Consider the following 24,644-nt stretch of genomic DNA (forward strand, 5'->3'; position numbering starts at 1 on the left):
CTCTGTTCTTTGACTGTTCTCTGAAAACCTTCTCGGTGACCTTTGTGTCTCTATAACAGTCTTCTTACACTCATGCACACACACTTTTAATTCTTAACTCATGCTGTATAAATAGATCTCTTATGTTGGTGATCCATTCATTGCTTTGATCTTACAAACATGTTTTATCGAATGAATAACCATGCACAATATTTCATTGGTTAGATGACCTCAAAATCATACACAATCTTTAAGTGCAATTTCCAATGTGATAACAGTTTGATGTTCCTCAATCTTGTAACACGTTTTCATATGTATGTCCAGGTTCAATGAATCTGGTAACATGTTTCACTTGGTGTGTAACAACTCAGTGTGTCATCTTTGCTACTCGGTAGACATGAAATGATACTCGATAGACAACTCAGTGTAAACTACGTTCTGAGATTACTTTCTTCAATAACGGACTAGACTGTGCATACCGACTTAATATCTCGGTAGAGATAACCGACCAGAGTATATAGAATAAATTTGAACATAAAACTAATGGCATCTTGATAAGTAGTAACACAAGGGATATTGTACCCTTACCTTTGATTGAACAGGCTTTGTCATCTCCAAATCTTACTAAACCTCCATTGTATTCTTGAAAGTTCAAGAATTTACCTTTGTCTCCTGTCATATGATGTGAGCATCTTTAGTCAACGATCCATTCATCCTTTACTTCAACTTTAGCTGCTAGGGCTTGTTCTATTGGTTGAGCAGTAGGTGCTGGTTGATCTTCTGTTATAGCAACAAAAACCCATCCATTGTCTGCTAGATCCTCATCAGAATCATCAGTCACACCTTCATCAGCAATGTAACAAGATTTTTCTTTGTTCTTCTTAAATCTATATCTCTGATATTCAGGATTAGGCTTGTATGTTCTTCTAGCTTCTTCTCTTAGTCTATCATGTCTATCATGTCTATCAGGGAATCTCAAAGCCATATGACCAATCTTATTGCAGTTAAAACATTTAAAGGGTGCTTTAGCTTCATACTTACTTCCAATTGGACTTTTAGGCATTTTCCTTGCAAATAGTGCTTCAAGTTCTTCATTTTCTTTCCTGCTTTCTTCAAGTTCTCTTGCATAAAAGGCTTTCCAATTAGATTTGTCAAATGATGGAGCAGATGATGTTGATTCTTTAAAGGCTAAATCTATCTTAATAGTAGCAATAGGACCAAATTCTTCAATTTCAAAAGCTGAAAGTTTCCCAATAAATGTATCCTTAGATATTGATGTATTAGGCATTGTTCTTAACTCATTTATAGCAGTAACCTTCATCTTATATGCTGGTGGCAATCATCTTAAAACTTTTGAAACAATTTCATCCTCACTTAAGGTTCCTCCACAACATTTAATACCCAAAACAATTTCATTTACTCTTTCCATAAAAGCAGAATCCTTTCATCTTCTTCCATTTTCAGATGTTCATATCTGACCCGAAAGCTTTCAAGTTTTGCAATTTTGACTATGGAATCTCCTTCATTTAGTGTCCAAATGATTCCAAATAGCTTTAGCAGTAGACCTATCTGATAATCCCATGATTTGTTGATCTGATAATGCACTCAAAAGTGCTTCTCTTGCTTTGCAATCATTTTCCTCATCTTTAGCCAAGTTAGTTGGACTGGGCTGACCAGGTACAACAACAGTGTAACCTTTCTTTGTAACTTCCTAGATGTCTTTACCAATGCAATTTAGATGTGTCTCTATTCTGATCTTCCATATGCCATAGTTGGTTCCATCAAGTTTAGGACTATCCTTCCTGAAATAATTAGTAGACATTGGATCTCCTCAAGTTGTTAAACTTCTGCAATAAAGAACTAAGCTCTGATACCAATTGTTAGGTCCCGGAGACAATTGAGAGGGGGGGGGTGAATCAGTTGTCAAATAAATTCAAACCAAAAACAACTTAACCAACTTAATGCTTAATACCGGTAAACTAGTTAAGTATGTCGGTAGACAATTTTAATAGTTAATGGCTATACCGGTAAAGATTAATGCATGAAACATAAACACAAAGTCATCCACAACACATGACAACAATATTTGTAGGTTGAAACCTTGTAAGGGGAAAAACCATGGTGGGAAACCTTACCCACAATCAAATGAAACTATTGCAGATAGTAAGTGTATATAAATGGGGTCTGCACATGTAGAAAGGCCAACAGCCTAGAGCTCACTGCTCAATCACAAAATGGGAGTCACACTGACTATAGTTGGATGGTTAAATCCAATAAGAATGTACTGCACAAAATAGCATCTTCATATGCTGGATTCAGTACTGGTGTAATGCTAATATTCTTTCACAAAAACCTAGCTTCACCTTCAAATGATGTCTACGTGTATTGCACTGCTTAATCTCGCATATACCTTCACACAATTCTTTTTTGCATTCCACATTTTATCTTACAAATAAGATCTTACCTTTATACCATAACCTAAGACCAATTTTAGTAGGTTTTCTCTACAAGGTATTACGATAAATTTTTTTACAAATAATATAATATCCGATGCAATAACCAATTGAACATGTCGGCTTAATGCATTTACAACAATAATTAATCATCTCCATAGCGTGCCATGCTGATTTGGAAAAGATAAACCTACCGGTGTAACCCTGGACCTATTTGCCGGTAAAAGCAAATATGCAAATATGAATATACCAATGATTAATTCATTAAGATAAGATGTCCACATGATGTCTTCGATATTACCAAGTGTCTTCCATATCATTTCAACTGTCGGTGATCATTATATCCTGTCGGTGAACCATATACTAGTAACTGTGCAATAGTTACTTTCTTGCCGGTGAATGCTGTTGGATCTCCAAAGTGCTAGTGTTTTAGTAGGTGTTGACATCAATGACAAAACCATACCAAAATACCAACACTTAAAGGCTTACAATCAGGTCAAAGAGGGAATAACCAACAGGGACAACATTATCACTAGACTTCAGAGTCAGTTTGTAGGTCAGCACCATCCAGGTGAATCCTCTACACTCATGATAGCTTCCTCTCCAGCAAGACCTCCACCTTCTAGCCCCATTATAGAATATCCCCCTTCTCCTATGCCTTTTGGTTTCCAGTTAGCTGAAACTGTCCAACATGAGTTGGAAAAGTTGAAACAAGCTCAAGCCTTGTTTGTAAACAAGTATGAAGAAAAGGTGAAAGCTACAATCTTTAAGTATGCTGATTCAGTCAAGGCCTCAATTTTATACATTAATATGAAGAGGATTCTAGATGTTTTGATCAAATTCAGAGAGGATGAAGCCACTTTGGAACCAATCCTTAATAAGTGGATGCCTAGAGGTAAGGAGTTAGAGCTCATGTGTTCATCTCATGCAGATGCAGAAGTGAATGACAATCTAAGGTCCACTAGTGAGTTCATAAAAGAGATGAATATACTCTCAGAGGAAAGGGTAGGTGTAAAAAGAAAAGCCCAATTATATAAAAAAAAAAATTCAGATCACAAATTTGAATTGTTTCCAGGGGGATTTGTTGGTCCAATTCAATTGAAAGAGGAGAAGAGTTGGACCACAAATTGTCCTTAAGGGTTAATGAAATTATTAACACTGATGACACATCCCTATTTGTCCAAACAGTTGAAGAAATTGAAAAAGTGAAATCACACTATGGTTTCATAGAAATAGAAATTGGGCAATTAAGGGTCTTTTGGAAAAGGCTAGAAGAAATGAAACAAAAGATTATTAGCTTTGCTTGGCCAAGTTATGACGTGTTCCAGGAGTGGAAGGGCAAATATGTCAGACAAAAGGAAGATTCTCCAGAGCAGGTAGAAGAGGTTGCAACAAAACAACAAATAGAAGAGGCCGTTGATATTGAGAAGGACTTGTAACTATTTATTGGAGAGTATTGCGGTTTGTAACAACTTTTCTTAGGAATGTCCGAAGCTTGTAAGCATCCATAATATTATAAATGGATACCAGGACTAGTAAAAAAGGGATCACAAGAATTTTGTAAAGAAACTCTGCAGAAATATATCTAGGTTTTTTCTAGTTATTACAGAGAGTACTTTGAGTTATGTAAGATTTTTTCAAAATGAATATCAATATACAGATCAAAAACTTTCAAACCTAAACTTGTGTTGTTTTCTGGTGTGATTTCAATAATTGACTAGTTTCATTTGAGTAATCTAGGGTTATTCAACTGAAAATGGATTGTAATGCAATCTTTATGGATATGTTTCTTAGCTTTTCTCTTTGGGAGAGGAATTAAATACACATGAAATATCTCTGTCAGTAGGTTACTTTGTTTGAAGCTTTGAATTTGATAAACACTGTTTAGTTTAAAAAGAAAGAACTCTTATATATGTCAGGCATGTATGGGGTTAATAGAGGCCGAAGTGATGAGATGTATGGGGATGTTTAATTGTGAAATCCTTGCTTAATTTAGATGACTCTGTAGCCTGGATAAGGCACTGGTATCAGTTTTAGTTTTCTTTCTACATCTCTTGAGGATCAATACTGAAAATGAGCACAAGTTTTCCTTTATTATTTTAGTTTATGTTGAGGTGATAAAATCCATTGGTTTTTGGACACTGGTTTACCGTGGATCTCATTTAAAAGTGTGAAATTATTCACAAAAGGTATACCCGCCTGAACTTTGGATAAGTTCAAAGTGTAGAAGGTTCTCGAAACCTTGTCATATGTTACTCTAAGATTATTTTTTCCTTGATCTCTTCATTTGCAGATAGAGTTATTCATTTTCTTACAAGGGATAAGAGGGAATCATAATTTGAGACTAACAAGATGCACGAATATTATATATATGTTGATGATGGATTCTTAGATCTAAAATGAATTGATAGGATGTCTTTATATAGGGTTCCCTAGGTAAATTACCAATTAGGCCAACCTTTAATTTTCATGTGTTTCCACAAGGACTGGAAACCATCAAGGAGATAAAGGGCTTGCCCCATTTCAAATTGGGGCTTGATTAAGGGGGACCAGGGCATTTTGGGGTGCCCTAGTTGAGACCAAGGTGCTTGATGCCTTTGTCCTCCAGAAAATAGGACCAATACAAAAATAAATGCGAGAGGGACCTCCAAGACAAGGCCCACAAAATGTTGTTCATGATATTAAAGTTTGTGAAGAGGGTCAAATTGGACCTAGAGAGGGGATGGAGATAGGACACACTAAAGTAGGATTACAAACATGAGGTGTAAATTAGATTGGTTACAATTTATGATGCTACAAATTAATAAAATCCAAGAGTTTAATATTGATATCCAAATCACAAAACTTGTGAGAGGCCAAGGTTTAGCTAAGTTGATGACAAAGACTAATTTGGAGGCTGCCCAAATTAATGTTGTTTAAATACAAGAAGGAAAGGTATGCAATTTAGAAACATTTCCTTGGTATGCTAATATTATCTATCATCTAAGGACTTTAAAATGTCTCGATTCTCTCTCTAATAATAAAAAATGAACCTTGAAATTGCAATCATAGAAATATGTCTTTATTTAACATGTTTTTTATTGGAAAGATAGATATGATGTTTTGTTGATTTGTTTAGATGAATACTAGGCACAACAAGTCCTCAAAAAAATGCATGAAGGTATTCTTGGTGGCCCCTATACAACAAAAACAACTACCCATAAGATCTTAAGGGCATGATACTACATGCCTACTCTTTTCACAGATACACATAAAATGGTTCAGAAGTGTGAATCTTGTTAAAATATTTTAGAAAACTAAAATTCTCAAGTGCATTACCTCTCAGGCTAGTACCATATGAGGCCCCTTTTCATCAGTGAGGCATTGAATTTATAGGGAAAATTAAGTATCCATCTATTGGGGGGCATAAATGGATACTTTTTGCCACCAATTACTTTACTGAGTGGATTGAGGCAATCCCTACTAAAAAGGCCACTAGTAAAGTTGTCCTACATTTCATATTTGAAAATATTATCATCAAATTTGGTGTCCCAACTAAGTTAGTCATAATTGCCATGTGGTTTAGGTCTAATGAGTTCCATGAATTTTGTGATTCATATGGTATTTAGGTGTCATGAAAAAGGTATTAGATAAAAATAAGAGAGCTTGGGATTCCAAGCTTAAGGTTTCTCTTTGGGCTAATAAAGTAACAATAAAGAAGACAACTAGTAACTCACCTTTTGAGCTAGTGTATGGGGCAGATGCGAGATTTCTATTGAACAATTTGTTGCCAATATATAGATTTATTCAAGAATATGATGATATCTTTGATCCAATGCAAGATATGATTATGTAACCTAGAAAAATAATAAAGAAATATGCAAGACTAATCTAAGCTACCACAAACTCTAATCCTATAAAAAATCCTAGATTACCAATGAAACAAAATAAAGGAAATAAACTAAAGCAAGTAAACCTCCAGTTGGTGTCTCATTGTGTCCTATCACCTTTGATCTTGATTGTTGATATGTTGCTCTTAGATTGCACTGATTATGGTTTTCAAGATGACAATAGATGAATGGACAATGGTATTTGCAGCCGAAATGCAAGATAGATATGATATATAGACAATATTATGCAATTATATGGAAATCTAAGGTAATGTAGTGCCCCTCCCTAATTCATCTCTCATTTTTGTGCATCGTTAGACTATATTGGCATAGCTTAGACTATTTTGTGATGCTTTGATTAGATGTTTATGGGTTTACTTATGATTTAAATGTGTCCTTATGGATAATAGACATATTATATTGTGCTAACATCATGATTACTTGTGGATGATGACATTCCTATATTATTTTGAGGATGGATTACTCTTTGATGATTGATATGTACTCATGTTATATGTGTGATTTGATGATATCATGTTATGTACTAACCCTATCTTTTGATGAGGATGACTATGATAGTGATTGTTGATTGGGAGTGTCTTCTACTGTGGTTGTGAAAGGGATGATGCCATACCTCTCATTCATGAGCATGATATGGCATTGCGATTCCACTTCACTTGTCTTCCTATTATATGATATATGTTATTATATATGTTATTTTACTTGAGTTGGGATGACAGGTTTGTAGGTACCATACATTGACTCCACCTGGCTTCACAGGTCTGAGTGTGTCTTATCCCAATGGAAAGTTGATTGGAGATGACATGAAAATGCACTCTATACTCTAGGTTTAAGTTGATCACCCTTATCAGTTTGGTGTCTTGGTGCGAGTTATTGTTTGGCGTCTAGTGATTCCTTGGGTTGTTTTTGTTGTGTAGTGTTGTGATTATTGTTTGATTTAATTATTAAATTAATTAATTGATTTATATAGTTTAATAATCTTAAATTAAAATTAATGGATTAATATAGTTTATAGTAATAAATTAAATAAATAGTTAATATAAACATTTTAAAATTAATGGGTGATTATTATTATTAATTATCCTTGGTTTTATATTTAAATTAATGATTTAATATCATTATTATGATTGAGGATCAATTATTATTTATTTAATTATTTGTTTTTTCTTTATCAATAAAAGGCAGAGGTCAAGGATTATATTAATATTTAAAGGAATTACATACTGTTGGTGTATATCAAAATCTAGCTTTGTTACATCCAGAGAAATCTAATTCGGCCCACATAGACCAAACAAAATACCAAAAAACAAACCACCCACCTGTAGCCACTACAAAATTATCCCCTATTCATGAGTTAATTTCACAAAAAATACGCTTTGAGAGCCATATAGCAAAAAATCCCCAACCCATGACATAAACTCTAAGAGACATTCAACAAGTAAACTAACAAATTGTAACCCCTATTACATTGCCAAAATGTGGTCACAGACCTATAAAACCATACCAAATGTGAGAAAACCATTCAGAGGCCCTTCAATTATTTTAAAGACAAGCTCTCATTATTGAAATTATTATCCTCAGCTCGGAGACCTTGAATCCTTTTGTAGTATTTCACCCACCCCTCCTACTCATCAACTGCATCACCAATCGGAGCACCCAAAAAACCATCCTTGGCAAACCCCATAAGTCTTTTTAGAAAATCCAGGTTTGAGCGGATTTGAGATTTTCTAACCTCCAAAATGTCGACATCTGAAATGACCAGAATCAGAAGGCGAGTCACCGGCTTGCCATCAAACTCTGTTATGCCATAGTCTTTAGGTCATGAGATTGTCCGATTGATGTTGATTTCTTGCAAAACTGTGTTCATGTTACTTAAAAAATCCCCAAGGAAGATTGTCTTGTAGAGATTATGACTTTATATCTCTGGCTTTTCTACCATCAATATGGTCACCATAAATTGAGCTGGGATATCGGTATTACCTTGATATCAGTGTGTGGTGATGAGAAATTCAATGCCCAAAATCTCCTTCAGGGCATGGAGAAATACAACATATGAAAATTTGGTGACACCGAGCAGCCTTTTGTTTGATATGACCCCCACAAAGGTCATTTGCCTTTTATGCACCACTATTATGATATTTGACTCCATGATCCGCCAGGAAATTCGTTATCACTTGCAAAACTAGAGAAAAATTACTATTGAAAAATATAGAAGTGAAGAATGTTAGACGAATAAGGTAGGTATTTAATTCAAAGCCAAGCTTCCTCAAGAAGTTTCCCTGGAGCCATAAATGTTCCATCAACCCTCTACAGATACTCTGACATATTCTATCGATCTAGTTGGATCCCTACCTTGGCTTCAACATTGAATGAAGCATTAATTTCTACCTACCAAAATCTTTTGAATTGCATCATCCAAACATTTGACTCATCTCAGTTGGCTGCAGACATGTTAGTCCATCTCATCATGCATGGGCCCATGCAAACCATCACTTGTCAATGACTTTATAAATTTTAAAGTTATCTAGCCAGAATGAGAAAACATCATTTATGAAACTTGAAGGAGCCACTTGCCAAGACCTTGAGCTCTTATACAACAAGCAAAATAAAAATTATTAAATGCTAATAGATGAATCGATTTTTATCCCGTCAGCTGCTTATTGGCCAATTCATCCACCATTTGATTTTACTCTCTCTATATATGATTAATGGTGTCGGATTCAATTTTTTTTTTTTCTAATGCTCTCCCAAGTAAAGCTTTTAGCTTCTAGTTAGGTGTTTCCTCATGTCTCAATGCATTGATTGTCATAGTTGAATCCCCCTAAATTTTAAATTTACGGATGCCAAGATCCTTGCTTTTTATTAGGCCAATTATTAATGCTATAAATTTTGCTTGATTATTAGAATCGATGACCAATGGAAATGCCATACTAGCTATCTTTCTACCCTCCCAACAATGAATAACACAACCTACTCTTGAGATGCCTGGGTTCCCTCTTGCAACACTGTCAAAGTTTAATTTAAACCACCCCTCTTGAGGAGATGTCCACACACACCTAAGTCATGCTCGCACACTATCTTATCCTCCCGCTCTAATCAATTTTGGAGTTTTTAGACCCTTCCACTTTCTTCTCACTTGCCCATCCCAGCTAGAGAAGCTCTTTTTCACCAAATTTTGTTTTTCATTCATGTTGTTCACAACCTCCACAATAGCTGCTTCAATCTTATTGAGGAGGATATCTTTTTTCAATCTTGCATCCTTGAAGGTCTTCCTATTTCTTTCCTGCCAAACTTCCCATGCTAGGAGTGAAGGGCTAGCTATCTATAATCCACTGAAGATTCCATTCCTATTCAAGATAGGCCAACTCTTAAAAAGACTTAAAATATCTGTTGGGAGGGTAATTGACCACCCTAACTTTGCACATAACCATTTCCAACATTTGATGGTATAAGGACATTGTAGGAATAAGTGATTGATGCTTTCCTTGTCTTTTTTGTAGAGCACACATCTTGAGGGTCCACTAAACCCAATTTTCCTGAACTAGGTTGCTATAAGGACTCGACCCTTTAGCATTGCCCAAGAAAATAATCTAGCTTTTGGTAGACATGCCCTGTTCTAGCAAAGATATAGAGGAAGGTCTTAGATTCTCCAATCTTGTTGTTTTGTCATTGTCCTATTATCCTCTTTGGCTGAATATACACCTAAATTAACTCTAGACCATACCAATTTGTCCTGTGAAGCTCTAAAAGTCACATTTCTGCCCTTCAAAATCATGTAGTTGATCAATGTCAGATCTAAGATCATCCCTATCTTGAAGTACATTCCAAACCCATCCAAGCACCTGACCATGCCCATCCAAAATCACATAATTCTTAACATAGAGACCCCACCTATGTTCCAGGGATTCCTAAAGTCTTTTTGAATTCATCATGGATTTTATAGGGTGATATCCACACCAAGAGTCATCCCAGAAGTGATCCTTAGCTCCATTTGCTATGTCCCAAGTAATATTTTTCATAATTATATCCCTACAAGAAAGGATAAAGTTCCAAATTCTGGACCCTCTCGAGGGAGACTTTATCCTAAAGATTGTAGTCCAATCATCCCCTATTAGATACTTGCTCTTCAAAATTTTAAGCCATTTGAGCTATGACTATTCATATAGTTTCCACACCAATTTGTCTCCTAAAGCCTTGTTCTACCATAGTTGTTTCCTAAGCCCCACACCTCCAAATTATTTGAGCTTGCAAATAGAATCCCATGCTATTATGGTCATCTTCTTTTTCTTCTGTAAACCTTGCAAAAAAAATTGTCTCACGCATTTGTTGATCTTCTCAGCTACCCCTATTGGGAGTGCTAAACATAACATTAGATATATAGGTAATGTTGAGATTACTATCTTTAACATGATTACTCAACCTACCCAAGTCAACCATCTGCCCTTCCAAGAAGAGAGATTCCTACTCACTTTCTCTTTAAATCCTTCCCTAAAGTTTACCAATAGGATGCCACTCTGCAAGGGAATTATTAGGTAGAAGCAAGGAAGATTTCCCTGATGAAAATGCTGTATTCTGATGATTTGTGTTTCCTCCCAGGGCTGAAGGAAAAAGAAGAAAACTTCTGATTTTTCTATACTAATTTGTTGTCCTGAACTTTATAGTATTTGTCTAAGATGTATTTGAAGTTGGATTCTTCTTGAGGTGTTCCTTCACCCAATAACATGGTATCATCTGTAAATTGTTGATGCATTACTGGTGCAATCTCCCTAGTGATACTAATCCCTCTTATCTTCCCAACCTATTGATCTTGTTGAATATTTCTGCCCAAACCCTCTATCATAATAATAAAAAGGAAGGGGGATATTTGATCACCCTGTTTGAGCCCTCTAGAAGCCTAAAAAAACCCCATTGGAGATCCATTAGTGATCACTAAATTTTTTGGGGTGGAAATACAATAAAACATAAGATCTATCCATTGTTTGCTGAAGCCAAATGCTTCTAAACACTTACATAGAAATATCCATTCAACCTTATTGTATGCCTTCTTTATATCTAGTTTTATAAGCATACTAGGGACATTCCTAGTTTGGATGAAATGAATGGCCTCTTGTGCTATGATGGTTCCGTCTAGGATAGATCTCCCGAGGACAAACTTGGATTGATCCTCAAAGATGATGTGAGGAAGAACCGATTTCAATCCGTTTGCCAATGATTTGACCAAAACTTTATAAATGGTGTTGCAAAGCAAGTTTGGTTTGAGGTCAACAAAATCTCTAATATTATCCCTCTTAGGTATCATAGCTATGAAGGTATTATTTATCTCTTTTAAAAAGTGACCCTCATTTCTGGCCGCTTCTTGTGCTTCCACCATTTCTTGCCCAAATATATGCCAACATCTTTGATAAAATCCTACTGGGAAACCATCCGGACTAGGGGCTTTGTCCGGATGTAGCTGAAAGAGTGTTGGATGTATTTAAGCCTCTAAGAACTTGGAGTTAAGTTTCTGATTTTGAATCTCAAATATTAAATTGGGGATATTAGATAGGATTTCCTCTTGATCCTCCCAATTAGATCCTTCCCAATTATTAAGTGAATTTGTGAAGTATTTAACACTTTCCTTTGATATTTCTTCCAAACTATCTGTGACTCCTCCATCCTCTTTATTGATTCTTAAAATCCTATTCACCCCCTCCTTACCTTAGTGCTAGCATGGAATTTTTTTGAATTTTTATCTCCTGCCTCTAACTATGTTTCTCTGGACTTCTGTATCCAAAAGATTTCTTCCTTAGATAATAGTTCCTAATACTCAGCCAAGATCACTTTCTCTTTGTCAAATAAGTTTGTATTTATACTAGATTTAGAGACCTCTTCAGAGATCAGTTGCAACTCTTCCTCCACTTCTATCTTTTTTGTAAAGATATTCTGAAATTTCTTTCTATTCCACTTGAGAAATTTTGCTTTTATGGTTTCTATTTTGGAGACAAAACAAATGAGTTTGGATCCTATAAAAGACTCTTATTTCCACCAATTTTCTATGAGTTCAAAATAACCTTCTTGTTTCATCCACATATTTTCAAATTTGAAAGGGCTACAAACAGGTCTCTGGCCCTCCACAATATCCAGAGCAATTGGGTAGTGATTTGACCCCTCCCGAATCCCAATTGCAAAGGCCATGTCACTTTGAAAAGATAGGAGACACCCTTTAAAAAATAATCTATCAAATTTCTCTACAATACTACTAAAACCTTTGCGTTGGTTGGTCCATGTGAAGGTTCCATTCCCACAACTGATATCTATCAGATTATTCCTACTGACCCAATCCTAGAAGTTTGTTTGTACTTGAAGCTCCCTCTGAATACCCCCATGTTTTTAAGTCAAATGAAGGATAGCATTGAAATCCCCACCAATTATGGTGTGAGGATAATCCATATGGGCCATATGTTCATCTTTATTCTTCTAAAGCTCTTTTTTCCCTCTTGCTAGGGTAGGTCCATATACATTAATGATTCTAAATTTGATTTCCCCTTTGAAGCTTCGTACCAACCCAACCATCTAGTTGTATTTTTCTACTATCACATCCACATATTTTTTTGGGGGATTTGATAGAATAGCTAAGCCCCTTGATGCACCATCCACTTTAATTTCTACACCACTCCAATATCCTAACCCCTTTTTAAATGTTTCTATTTCCTCCTTATCCATTTTGGTTTCTTGTAGCAGCACTATCTCTACTTGAGCTCTCTTTAACCTATGCTTGAATAAGTGCTTCTTGTTAGGGGCATTGAGACCCCTCACATTCCATGTTAGGATTTTCATAATTCCTTGGGAAGGATCTTCCCCTTCTCTGCATTTAGCATAGTTGTTATCTTATTTTGATTTAAGGAAAAACCATCTTTCAGTCTTAATTCTGCTAACGTCTTTCTGCCTCTCTTTTTACCTCTTGTAATACCACAATCTGGTTTGTCCTTCTGGGAGTAGCATTGACATAACCCCAAGCATTCTTTTCCATCATCTTCTTGACCTATTAATTCTTTTTCTACTAGCTCTAGGGATATAAATTGTTCTATGTCCATTATCCCTTCACATTCTAAGTTATTATGAATCAATTTGAAGTTTGCTTCCCTCTATGCCTCCAAGTTGAACTTATCTGAAGGGGTTAAGCCAAGAAAATTACAAACTGCCTCTAGGTCCTTAGGATTTTCTGAAATTTTTTGACCCCCCTTTGAATCCACCCCACCTATTTCAGGGATTGTTTTCTTCACTATGTCAACCAAATTTGGCACCCTTATCTCATTATTTGGGGTAGTGCCTGTGTTAATTTTTGTGACGTTCTCTCTGACCCATCCCTTTATTTTTTAGTTTCAGGGTATTGATCTGCGAAATGATATCTACAGTCAAAGCCTCACTATCCTTTTTAAGTTTATTTATCTCTTCCAATGGCGTTATACTGATAAACCCTTGTGGAGGATTTGTGGACATATCCACTTCGTTCCTCCTAGAGTGAGGTTTGCTTGATCTTGAAACCACTGTAATACTTTCTTCTTCCCCATTCTCAATGTTTGAGCAGCTCCCACCCCCTAACCCCATTTCAAAGGTAGGTGGAACTGACTCCATTATGTGTTGATCTTTAGGGGATTAATTAAGCCTTAAGTCTGGTTTGCTATTGCTTGTTGTATTTCTGTCTCCTATTTTTGCTTGTTGATAGCTAGACTCAGCTCCCATAGTCATGCTCCTACTATTTTCAACCAACACTTCTTTCTCCTTTTAATTTTCTCCTACTGATTTGGATTTCTCTACCCCTGTTATTTGCGTAGAGAATCCTTCTTTCATGTTTTCCCTTAGTAAGCATATACCTACAATCCCATCCTGCAAAAATTCAATTCTCTGTGTCCATTTACCTAATTTTGATATGATTTCTATGTTTTGATAGATTCCCATGTTGGCATCGACTTCTACCAATATGTTAACTATATCTCCCCTAAGACCATTCAAAAATTCTTCTCCTACCCCTACACATGCACCCAATGCATCCCCAATTTTGATTAGGGCATCCATATGCCAAAATTTAAACGGGAGACCTACTAAACTAATCCATATATTCTTTCTGACTTCTTGTTGTTTCCTAGGATCAAAACTATGGTTCTAGTTAACCTTACCAAAACTACAACCTTTGAAAAACAAAGGCATTCCAAACAATAAATCTAGTTTCATCTTTCCATCAATGCATTCTGTGAGGAAAAAATCACTTTGCAAGGGTCTGATCCTTAACTTACCTAGAAATGTGGATCTTCACTATGAGAGTATCTCGTCTTTCACCCCATTGGTCCCATTCCATCTCACAAACAATGCCTGCTTTTGTAGGCATTCCACATACATTTTTCAATAGATTTAGAGGAAGGGCAATCAATTTATTCCCCAATTTTTTGATATGTTAGGGATTCAACTTCTCTCCCCCATAACCCATGTTGTCTTTAAACAAACCTCCTCCCCAAAACTTTCCCTTATGGTTTGGCAAGTCCCTTCTATAGTCATCTTGATGGCTCCAGACTATTCTAAATGAATCTTGATTCTGATATTTGTTTCTCTGGCTGTCAAATCTTCCCCAGGGGTCATTAGGGATTTATTTTAACCACCCTTGATGTGTGTCTTCTTGCTTAACACCAATTTGGATTCTATTCACTCCTATGGCAACCCTATTATTTTGTGACTCACTCTTGAAGCCTACCCCAATGACTGCCACACCATTATTCTGTTGCTTACCAAATTCGAGCTCTGACTATGAAAATTGTTTCAAGTTTTACCCCCGCCATGGCCTCTGTTGCAGAGGCTCCCTACGCACCATTTTTCTCTACAACCATACTTTATTTATTTTTTATTAAATTATTTATTGTGGTTTTAATATTATGTGGGCATTTATTTATATTTCCTTGATTATTTAATTAATGGGCTTTTATAATTAATTGTGCCTAGGGTTTTATTTATATTGGTTGATTATATTATTTTAATTCTTTTTTACCCTCTTGGTTATTTAAACAATTGTTTATTCTACCTACCCTATATTACCATTGGTTGTGAGCTTGGTAAGTTTGGTAAATATTATTTTATATGATTTTTGCATTGGTATATGGTATGGTAGGTATGATTTATTGTTTCTCCAGATTTTCTGATTGGTCGAGATTTTTTTATAGTTTGAGGTTTGATTTTCTATTTATTTGAGTTTCCTAGAATGTTGTCGGGTTACCATCGGAGAGATTTTTGATTGCATTTTGGATTTTGAATTCGCTAGAGCTTGAGTTGAAGGTTTCTTTCTTAGATTGTTGAATTGATTTTCTCTTCATCGAAGCTACCTATGTTTGGATTGCGTTTCTAGGTTGGAGATCTTGGCTTCTCTCTGCAAATTCATTTTGAAAATTTTGTTTGCACAATAACTGTTAAAGATTGTTTTGGGAATTAGGATTTTTTTTATCAGTAAAGTGCTATTTTATTAATTATTTATAAAAGTAAACTATTACATTGCTTCATTAAACCCATCATTGACTCTATGAAGAAAAAACCAGAGCCCAAAAACTAGATATACACTAAACTCCCATAGCCATCAAAACCGCCATTCTCCCATACCTAGCAAAAAAACCAAAATTTGACTATTATGCCCATTTCCAATACCAATTACACTGCTACATTCTATTCGCTACTATAACAAAAATCATATTAATGCTCAAACATCCTAGTGATTAGATTTCCACACAAAATCTTGAAAACCCACAACCGCTAGCCAAAAAATAGACCCTACCCTGTATACACATTGATACTTTTTACACATTTACAAATAAAATTTCTCTATTCAAAAAGAAATGAGCATTGTCGTAACTCAATACTTAAAATTTGTACCAAAAAAGAAAAAAACTTTGCATTTTTGTTTGTAGAGAGCTAAAGCAAGATCAAAATCCTACCACCACCTGCACACTATGGCCAGTTACTGCCCCTGTACACGCCTACATCGATGCTGAGCTTGGCCACAACAACCATTTACATTCCTACCACCCATATTTGCCACCAGAACAAATACACCACCACCTGTGGCCAATCTTTGTCGCAAAAGGTTCTTTAAAGAGTCCCACGCAAGCACCACCTTCGCCCTCCATTCAACTCGATTGAAGACGATCGACCACCACATGAAGGGGACCAATTCATGAAGGTCCACCATCCTTTGGTCTACAAAACACTCACTAACACCAAATCTAGCTCCTAGAATAGCCCATTCTAGAATCAAATTCAAACCCACCAACCACTCATCGTCCAGTATAACCCGCACAACCATTTCCACATTCTCTATGGAGTTCCCCAATTCTAGTCCCCACGCCACCACCATAGTCACCACGTCCATATTCAAGTGAAACCTGTGTTTCACCTCCAGAAACACCTCCCCAAATAGTGACTCCATAATGTGGATGAATTCATCATCCTTGACCTTGAACAAACGCTTCATTTGGAGTGATGAAACAAGGCCAAAAAAAGCAGTCTGCGGCCTGTCAGTATAAAGAGCGAAGTTTGCCTCCATCCTCACCAACCACCTCAAATTGTTGCCGAGAGAAGAAAAGAAATGAATGCCATCACAACCACCAGTCATTGATTTATCAATCATTCCACCTGTGTTGTCTCATCACTGAAACACATTCCCCTGCCATTTCGTAAATGCATCATAATGAGAAAGAGTGCCAATTCAAAAATCCTCAAAACACATAGTACAAAAATCTTGCACATGAGCTTCATCGATTTCGTTGAACCCAACCGCCCATTTTGATAGAGTGCTAGCCATGTCATTTTTTGACCTACGAAAATGACTCACCCAAAAAAATTGAACATCTTCCAACTCATCCCTAATCACAAATATTAATTTGCTCAAGTGCCATGCCTGACATTCACCCACAATAATAGCATTAATGATTATCAAAGAGTCACCTTCGATATGAATTTTGGACAAGACCAAGGATTTAGAAAAGTGAATTATCATTAAAGTTGCCATTCCTTTAGGATAATTATTAGTTCCATTATCAATTCTTTGAGCCCCAAAAGCTATAATATCTCCCTTCCAATCCCGAGCCAGAAATCCAATCCCTGATGGCCCTAGATTACCTTTAGAGGATCCATGAAAATTAATTTTAACCCATCCTTCTTCTGGTTTACACCATTCTACCTTTAGCCTACTATCATGAATCAGATCCACTCAACTGAGCTCATTCATGGGCCGGGAATTAGGATTATTATTTAAAGGATTTAATTTGGTTTTGAGGAGAGGTTTAGGAAAGATGAATTTGTATTTGATTGATTTCAAAATCTGGGAATGATGTTTGCTAGTTTTGTGTTTTTCCCTGTTTAATTCTTTCTTCAATTATTTGTAATTTAGCTAAATTTATTATGCTTGGGATTTATGATTGTATCCCTCAGTATTTCTTTACATTTCCCAAGCTCTATGTGTAAAATGGAAGTCTGGATTTTTGTTTTAGCATTGTCGGGAGTGGAGTTTTGGATGTCTCTGAGAAGTTATCTTGTCATTAGTTTCTCACTGGTTTATTTATGTTTTTGAAGAGGCATTGGAATTCCTTTTGTATGGTTATTTAATATCTTATTCGGTCTTACTTCTTATCTTCTAGTTTTTAAGTAAGCTTGGAGAGGTTCGGTGCACTTCTGAGTGTGAGTATGACAAGTAATTGATGTTGAATCCTCTTTGAAAGTTTATGATTCTTTTTTTTTGCATTTCCTTGATGTCATTTTAACATCCTGCACCTTTTGGGAATGCTCCTTTGGTCATATGTGAGTCCATGTGCAAATCTGGACAAGTTATACCTCAAAATTTGTCTGTTTTCTATGTACTTTTGCAATTTTACCCAAAATGCCATTTCTAAGACCTAGAGCGCTGGGTAGATTACCCAAAATTCCAATATGGCTAGTAGGGGAGCTAATTTGGAAACCAAGAGAGCTAATCTACTCCAAGGGTGTTGGAATTGGCAGTTTGACTTGTATGATTGGTTTTCCAAATTTTGTGCATTTTCTAGAGGCATTTTTGGATTGCATTGAGTTTCTCAGAGTTGTTTATGATGTTATTTGATATTTTCATAATGATTTTGTGCTTCAGTATGAGGTTTTGTGACCTACCATTGAGGATTGCATTTATGCATTTGATTGCTCCAGCGAGAGGAAGGATGCCTTGTTGTTGAGGAATGTTTATGAGAACTTCAGTGGATGTTATTGACTCACTATTGAGGATTGGTTTTGAATTTAAACCTATTGATTGGGTAAAACTATGACCAAATTAATTCTTGTTTTGACTTGAATTGGGCTTGTATAGATGTCCTCAGTTATACCTATATGTGTCAATTTGGGGTCATAAACTAATGAAAGATATTGAGGTTGTTTGCCAAAGGGATGAAGATAATGACTTAAGGGAAAGTGAGATGTAATTACCTAATGTAAGAAATTGAATTACACATCAACAATAATTTGAACTTGGATTAAACTAATTCACACTTCACACTTCTCTCAATTGAAAGTTTAGAATACAAAATTTGATTCATGTCAAACTGTGCACCAGGAACTGAGACAAAAACTATTGCAGACTGGTAAAGGCTGCAGACTTAGCTACATAAATTTTGCTTAATTCCACACAAGAGATATAATTGTAATAAATGTTCAAAGTAATCTGAATTGATCATAACACAACTAGGAAAATCTTAAAGGGTTAATTGTCTATAAATAATTGTATTCAATAGCTTTTCCTCAAATCAAATTAAACACATAGAATTAAAACTGAAGTAAATTACACACGGATCACACATAAACGTTAAACACAACTCACACATAAATCACTAGGTAACCACAGAGTGGGCCCTGCGTCCTTGGTCACCAAGTGATGAATTACACACACATTGTTACTATATACTACTCTTTCATTAACAAGATGAACACATATTTCTTTTTGAATTTAGAATTCACACACAAAAATTATATTTTCTTATTATCCAAGTTCAAGTCGACATACATATATATATCAATTATCATAATAATAATAATCTTTAATTTTATTTGTTCATTTGGCCTGTGGGCCATTTACAAACAAAAGTCTGTAAAAATAACAAAAAGGTCACAGGCCATTTATAATATTAAAACAAAATGACCCAAATAAAAATGATCGATCACTAACAAAGACTTGCTAAAATCATCCCACCGATCTCCTAGGATCCATGTGCTCGTAACAACTCAACTTCCTTTCTAACCATCTCCTACCATTTCAGACACAAAACAATCAACATTATCATGGATTTTTTGCATTATAACCAATCCTATTTTTCTTTTCACCTTTTATTAACAATTAAAGATCCTTCAACAATAGGTGACAAGAAAATGGACAAAGATGAGGATAATAAGGAAAAAGGATAAATACAATCAATAGGATTTTTATGCTCAACATTTTCCCCCAGTTGGCCAATTTGCATGTCCTCATGCAAAGGAATATAGGCTACCAACCAGGAAGCTTCTGTAAAGTGTTGGTGATATCATTGATCCAAATTTTTTGCATTGTCTACATCTTCTGTTTATTTTTCCTAGATGGAGATATGAGATTCTTGGCATATAATTGCTCTATCTAGTTTTGCCTTGAGATTATTGATTTTCTTTGTTTGTGAGTTTGTGACCGAATGTGCTTCCTGTAATAGAGTGTGTAAAGCTTGGTTTTCCATATTCAATCTATTTACTGTTTCTTGCAAATCCAAGATTTCTTCTTTTGTCAAGTGGGGGTGTTCATCTTCAAATTCTTCCTCTGCTTCATCTTTATCATATGTCTCCTCTTTATCATCTGTCTCCTCTTGTTCTCCTATTATAGTTTGGGGTGATTGAACATTACCCTATTCAACTTTTGTATTTAATTCAGTCTCCTTCAGTGTAGTAGAGGTGGAAGTGTTTGGTACACCCTGTTTATTAGCATCTTGCTCAATACCAGTTTGAATTTCACCTGAATTGTCCATCTGCTTATTTGATTTGTCTTCTTCTGTATGGACAATTTTTGAAATAAATGTCTCTACTTCTTTATTTAGTTTTTCTATGAGTGGACTCTCAAGAGGGCCATCCCTATATTTTTCTTGTTTCTTTAAATTCTATTGTGATACCTGTTCATCCCATGCTTCGCCTCAAAATGTGTCTTTCCCAAGACTATCTTGAGGTAAATCTGATGGAAAATCAAGACTATTTGCATTAGGGTCACTCTGATCTTTTATCCATCTTCTTTTATCTCTGCTATATTCTCTATTGTATTTCCCCCTCTTTTTAGTAACTTCAGACAATATCTCAACATCTGGATCAGAACCTTTGGTTTTAGCAAGGTCACTAGCTACATTGGCCAATCCTTCCAATATGGATAGGGTTCCTTGTTTACTTTTCCCTTTCCTATCATTGGTCGGTCCAGGAAGGGTTTGTTCAAACAACTATTTTTTCTTTTGCTTCATCTAGTACTTGGGGTGTCTACTGTTTGTGTGCTAGGACTTGCAACAGACTCAGTGGCAAGGGTTTTTCTTGTGCTTTTGGTCACCTAACATTGGAGCTTGGCATTTTACAAGACTGAGCAAGATTTATTTTATTATCATTAGGCTTCGTTCCTTTACTAAATTTTTCATCAGCTTTGGAGGCAAACTTTGCATTATCTCTATATTTTATAGAGGTAGACTCACCAGAGGGTGTATCATTTTTGGAGTCCTCAGCAGAAGAATCCTCTTCTGTTGAGGATTTTGTACTATCATTATCTTGTGAATTGATGAACAAGTCCTAGTCGCCAAGAGGGGAGATTAATTTCAATTCCCTTATAACCAACAATTTCACTAATTCATGATGAGACAAAGAATCAGGGTGCCCTTTTTGAACTGACTTAGCCATACTGAGTAGAAAGAAAATAAGGAATATTAACTAACAATCCCCTACACAAATGCAATAACAATTTGAAGTGCTGAGCAAAAACATATTAAAACCTACCTTCACATGTGATATAGTGGATGGTGAACTTAGCAACATGCTTCCAATGTGTCGGTAAGGAGTCCAATTTAGTACACTGCCCAGTGACCATTTCAACAAACTCACCTCTTTGCAAGAATTTTTGTGGTTCGACTGCAAGTCTACAACCTATTTGGGCATAATGGGAAAATAATTTTTTCCAAGTAACGACAACCCAAAGACCTCTGCAACAACATCCATTATGGCTAAAATCCCTACCCCCCAAACACTAGACTTATTCTGGCAGAAATTTTGTGCAAATTCCATGGCAACTCTTTCATCATACCCTCATAACCATTTAAAATAAATATCCTAGTGTGCTTGTTTGAAAACATTATACACCTGTGGATTGGCTTTTAATTACTGCATATAAGTTGGCTCATAATGGTGATGATGGGCTTTTTTCCATGAATGGAACAGAGAGAAGAGATACCAAAACTAAGAGTTCAATAGAAAATGACTTAGAAATAAAAAAATGAGTTCCCTAACCTTGTATGTAGCAAGTTTGGTGGAGAAATAAACGACTTCCAAAAATAATTGGCAATGTATGCGGCCGAACAGAGGCTAGTATGCAAGAAAATATGAAATGATCATGTATAATGACTTCATAGAAGACCCAAGGGTCCCCCATATTAGTTGGAAAAAGACATCCATGTGGAAACACCCCATTGAAAGAAGGAATGATAAGAACTAATAAAAAAGGAATACAATACCGATCACCCAAAAATGTCGAGAAGGAGGTGCCTGCCAACAGAGCAGAAAATCATGGAAAAGACGTCAGTGTGTCAAAACATGATGGAGAGAACGTATGGTCACATGAGCACAATCCAGTCGAAGTAGGAAGAAAAAGGCAGGATGTGACATCCAAACAATCCACATAATGACATAGAGTGGGATATCCAAGTACAACAGATATGCCACAAAGGAAATAATAATGATATGCAAACAAGGAATAAAAGAGATGACAAGGACATACAAAGGCCAAAGGTGCACCAGGTGGAGGGAATATGATAGCCACCACCGAGAGAACACGAGTAGAAAAAAGGGGTTAAGCCAAGCAGTAGCAAAAAAAGTGATGTGGAAAGAATAATGGTGGAAGGCTATAAAGTGGACAAGGGCAACCACGTGCCAAAGGACACAACATCAAAAAATGGGTACCACAGTGGTAGCGACCCAAGAGAATGCAAGCCATGGAGGAGTGGTGCAAAAGAGGGCAACAAAAATCATGAAGAGGGGGAAAAATGGGAAAATGAGGAGGATATGGAGGTTCCTATCAAAGAAATCATAGGAAGAAAGAATAAGTAAAGGGAAAATCCTGTCACAAAAAGGGACAGGAAGAAGAAGAGTATGGTGAGTGTATTTGATTGATTTTTTATTTTTTTTTTCAATTTTTGATAATGACACAAGGCCGTCGAATCCTCTATTTTTGACTCAATGCCACTTGAAAGTGCTGAGAATGTGGTTTTCACATCCAGGTTTATTACACAACCACCATCTGTCAGAAACTCAATTTTCAAATAGCGATTAGCCAACAACGCCAGAAATTTGGTTTTCATTGTTGGATCTTTTATTTCAATTTTTTTTCACAAATTCAATTCTTGAGAAGGCCAAAAGGAACAACAGTGAGTTCCTTTGCTACATAACAAAATAAAGTTTCCTTGGAGAGAGGTCATTTGTAGAGTTTCAAGCCATGTCCATTGATAAGTAGAACTCTCCGTTCAAAATCCACAATACAGAGATGAACATCACCACTATTATATATTCTCTCGATCTCATAAGGCCCGAGCCACTGGGTGTGAAACTTGGCCTTGAAATCTTGAAAATGAGAGTCATACAAGAGTGCCCAATCACCTAGCTGAAATGACTATTGGTGAATGGAGTAATCATGCCAAAGAGCACGTTGTTTCAGAACTAACTCTACATGAAATAGAGCCTCCTGATGCAACTCATCCAAAGAATTTAATTGAGTGATACACTCTCTTTTTGCATAAAAAATATTTATGCCTAATTGAAGTGCAGTGCGGAGCATCTTCACCTCAAATTCAATAGGGAGGACAAACTTCTTGCCATAGACAAGATCATAAGCAGTCAAACCTATAGTGGTCTTCCACATTGTGTGATAAGACCACAACTTTAGGGAGCCGCGCTGCTCAATCACACTTGTGAAGAGAAATTGTCTTGGTAAGGATGTTTTCAAGCTCCCTATTGGTGACTTCAACCTACCCATTGGCTTGGGGGTGATAAGGTGAAGACTTGTGATGTCAAATCTTGTATTCTTGAACCAAAGAAGAAATGAGATCTAACATGAACTGAGGTCCTTGGTCTATGATGATTTCCCGTGGAACACCAAATCTGCTAAAAAACTTAGAATACAGAAAGTCAACAACTTTGGTGTCACTGGTGTGTTTCAATGCATCAACCTTAACCCACTTAGTGACATAATCTGTACAAACAAGAATATAGTCTCTGTTTTGTGATGGTAGATTAATAGGCCCAACAAAATCAAGCCCCTATTTTTCAAAGGGCTCGATAGAAAGATGAAGGTGCAAGGGCACCTCATCAGTGCACATGGGATGGCCTATTCGTTGACATTTGTCATAGTGTTGAACATAACACTTACAATCCTAGTGAATTGTAGGCTAGTAGTAACCAATAATAAGAATCTTAGTAGCAGTTATTTGGGCAGAAAAATGTCCTCCTCAAGGTTCAGTATGGTAGGCACGAAGTATGTCTAAGCCATCATCTTCAAGCACACATCGACGTATGACATTATCTATTCCTGTGCGGAAGAAAATTCCATCAATCCATGTGTACTAACCACTGACTCCAACCTGTTGGAATCCAAGAATATTGAGATGGGGGGGTGAATTAGTGTTCTATCGGTAATATAAGATTTTACCTTATTATAAGATACACATATAAACTAGTAAATGAAGAAACCTATAACATGAAGTAAATAAACTAGCCACATGAATGAACACCATAACACACTGAATTTATACTTGGAAAACCTCAAAGAGGAAAAACCACGGTGGGATTTGTGACCCAAAATATCAATTCACTGGTCATATGAAAGATATTACATAGCATGGGGGCCTGCACATGCAGGAAGGCACACTTTCTAGAGCACACTGCTCAACACAAAAGAGTCTCACTAACTATAAGCTTCTACTAAGATAAAATAGTAATGGTGAACTCACAAAATGCATCTGCAATGCCAAAAAGAGTTCTGATTATAGCTCTGTTCTGTACCAGTTCGTAAACCCTAAACCCTTTTACCAGTATCTCC

This window comes from Cryptomeria japonica, chromosome 4, assembly GCF_030272615.1.
Source record: "Cryptomeria japonica chromosome 4, Sugi_1.0, whole genome shotgun sequence".
NCBI lineage: Eukaryota > Viridiplantae > Streptophyta > Pinopsida > Cupressales > Cupressaceae > Cryptomeria > Cryptomeria japonica.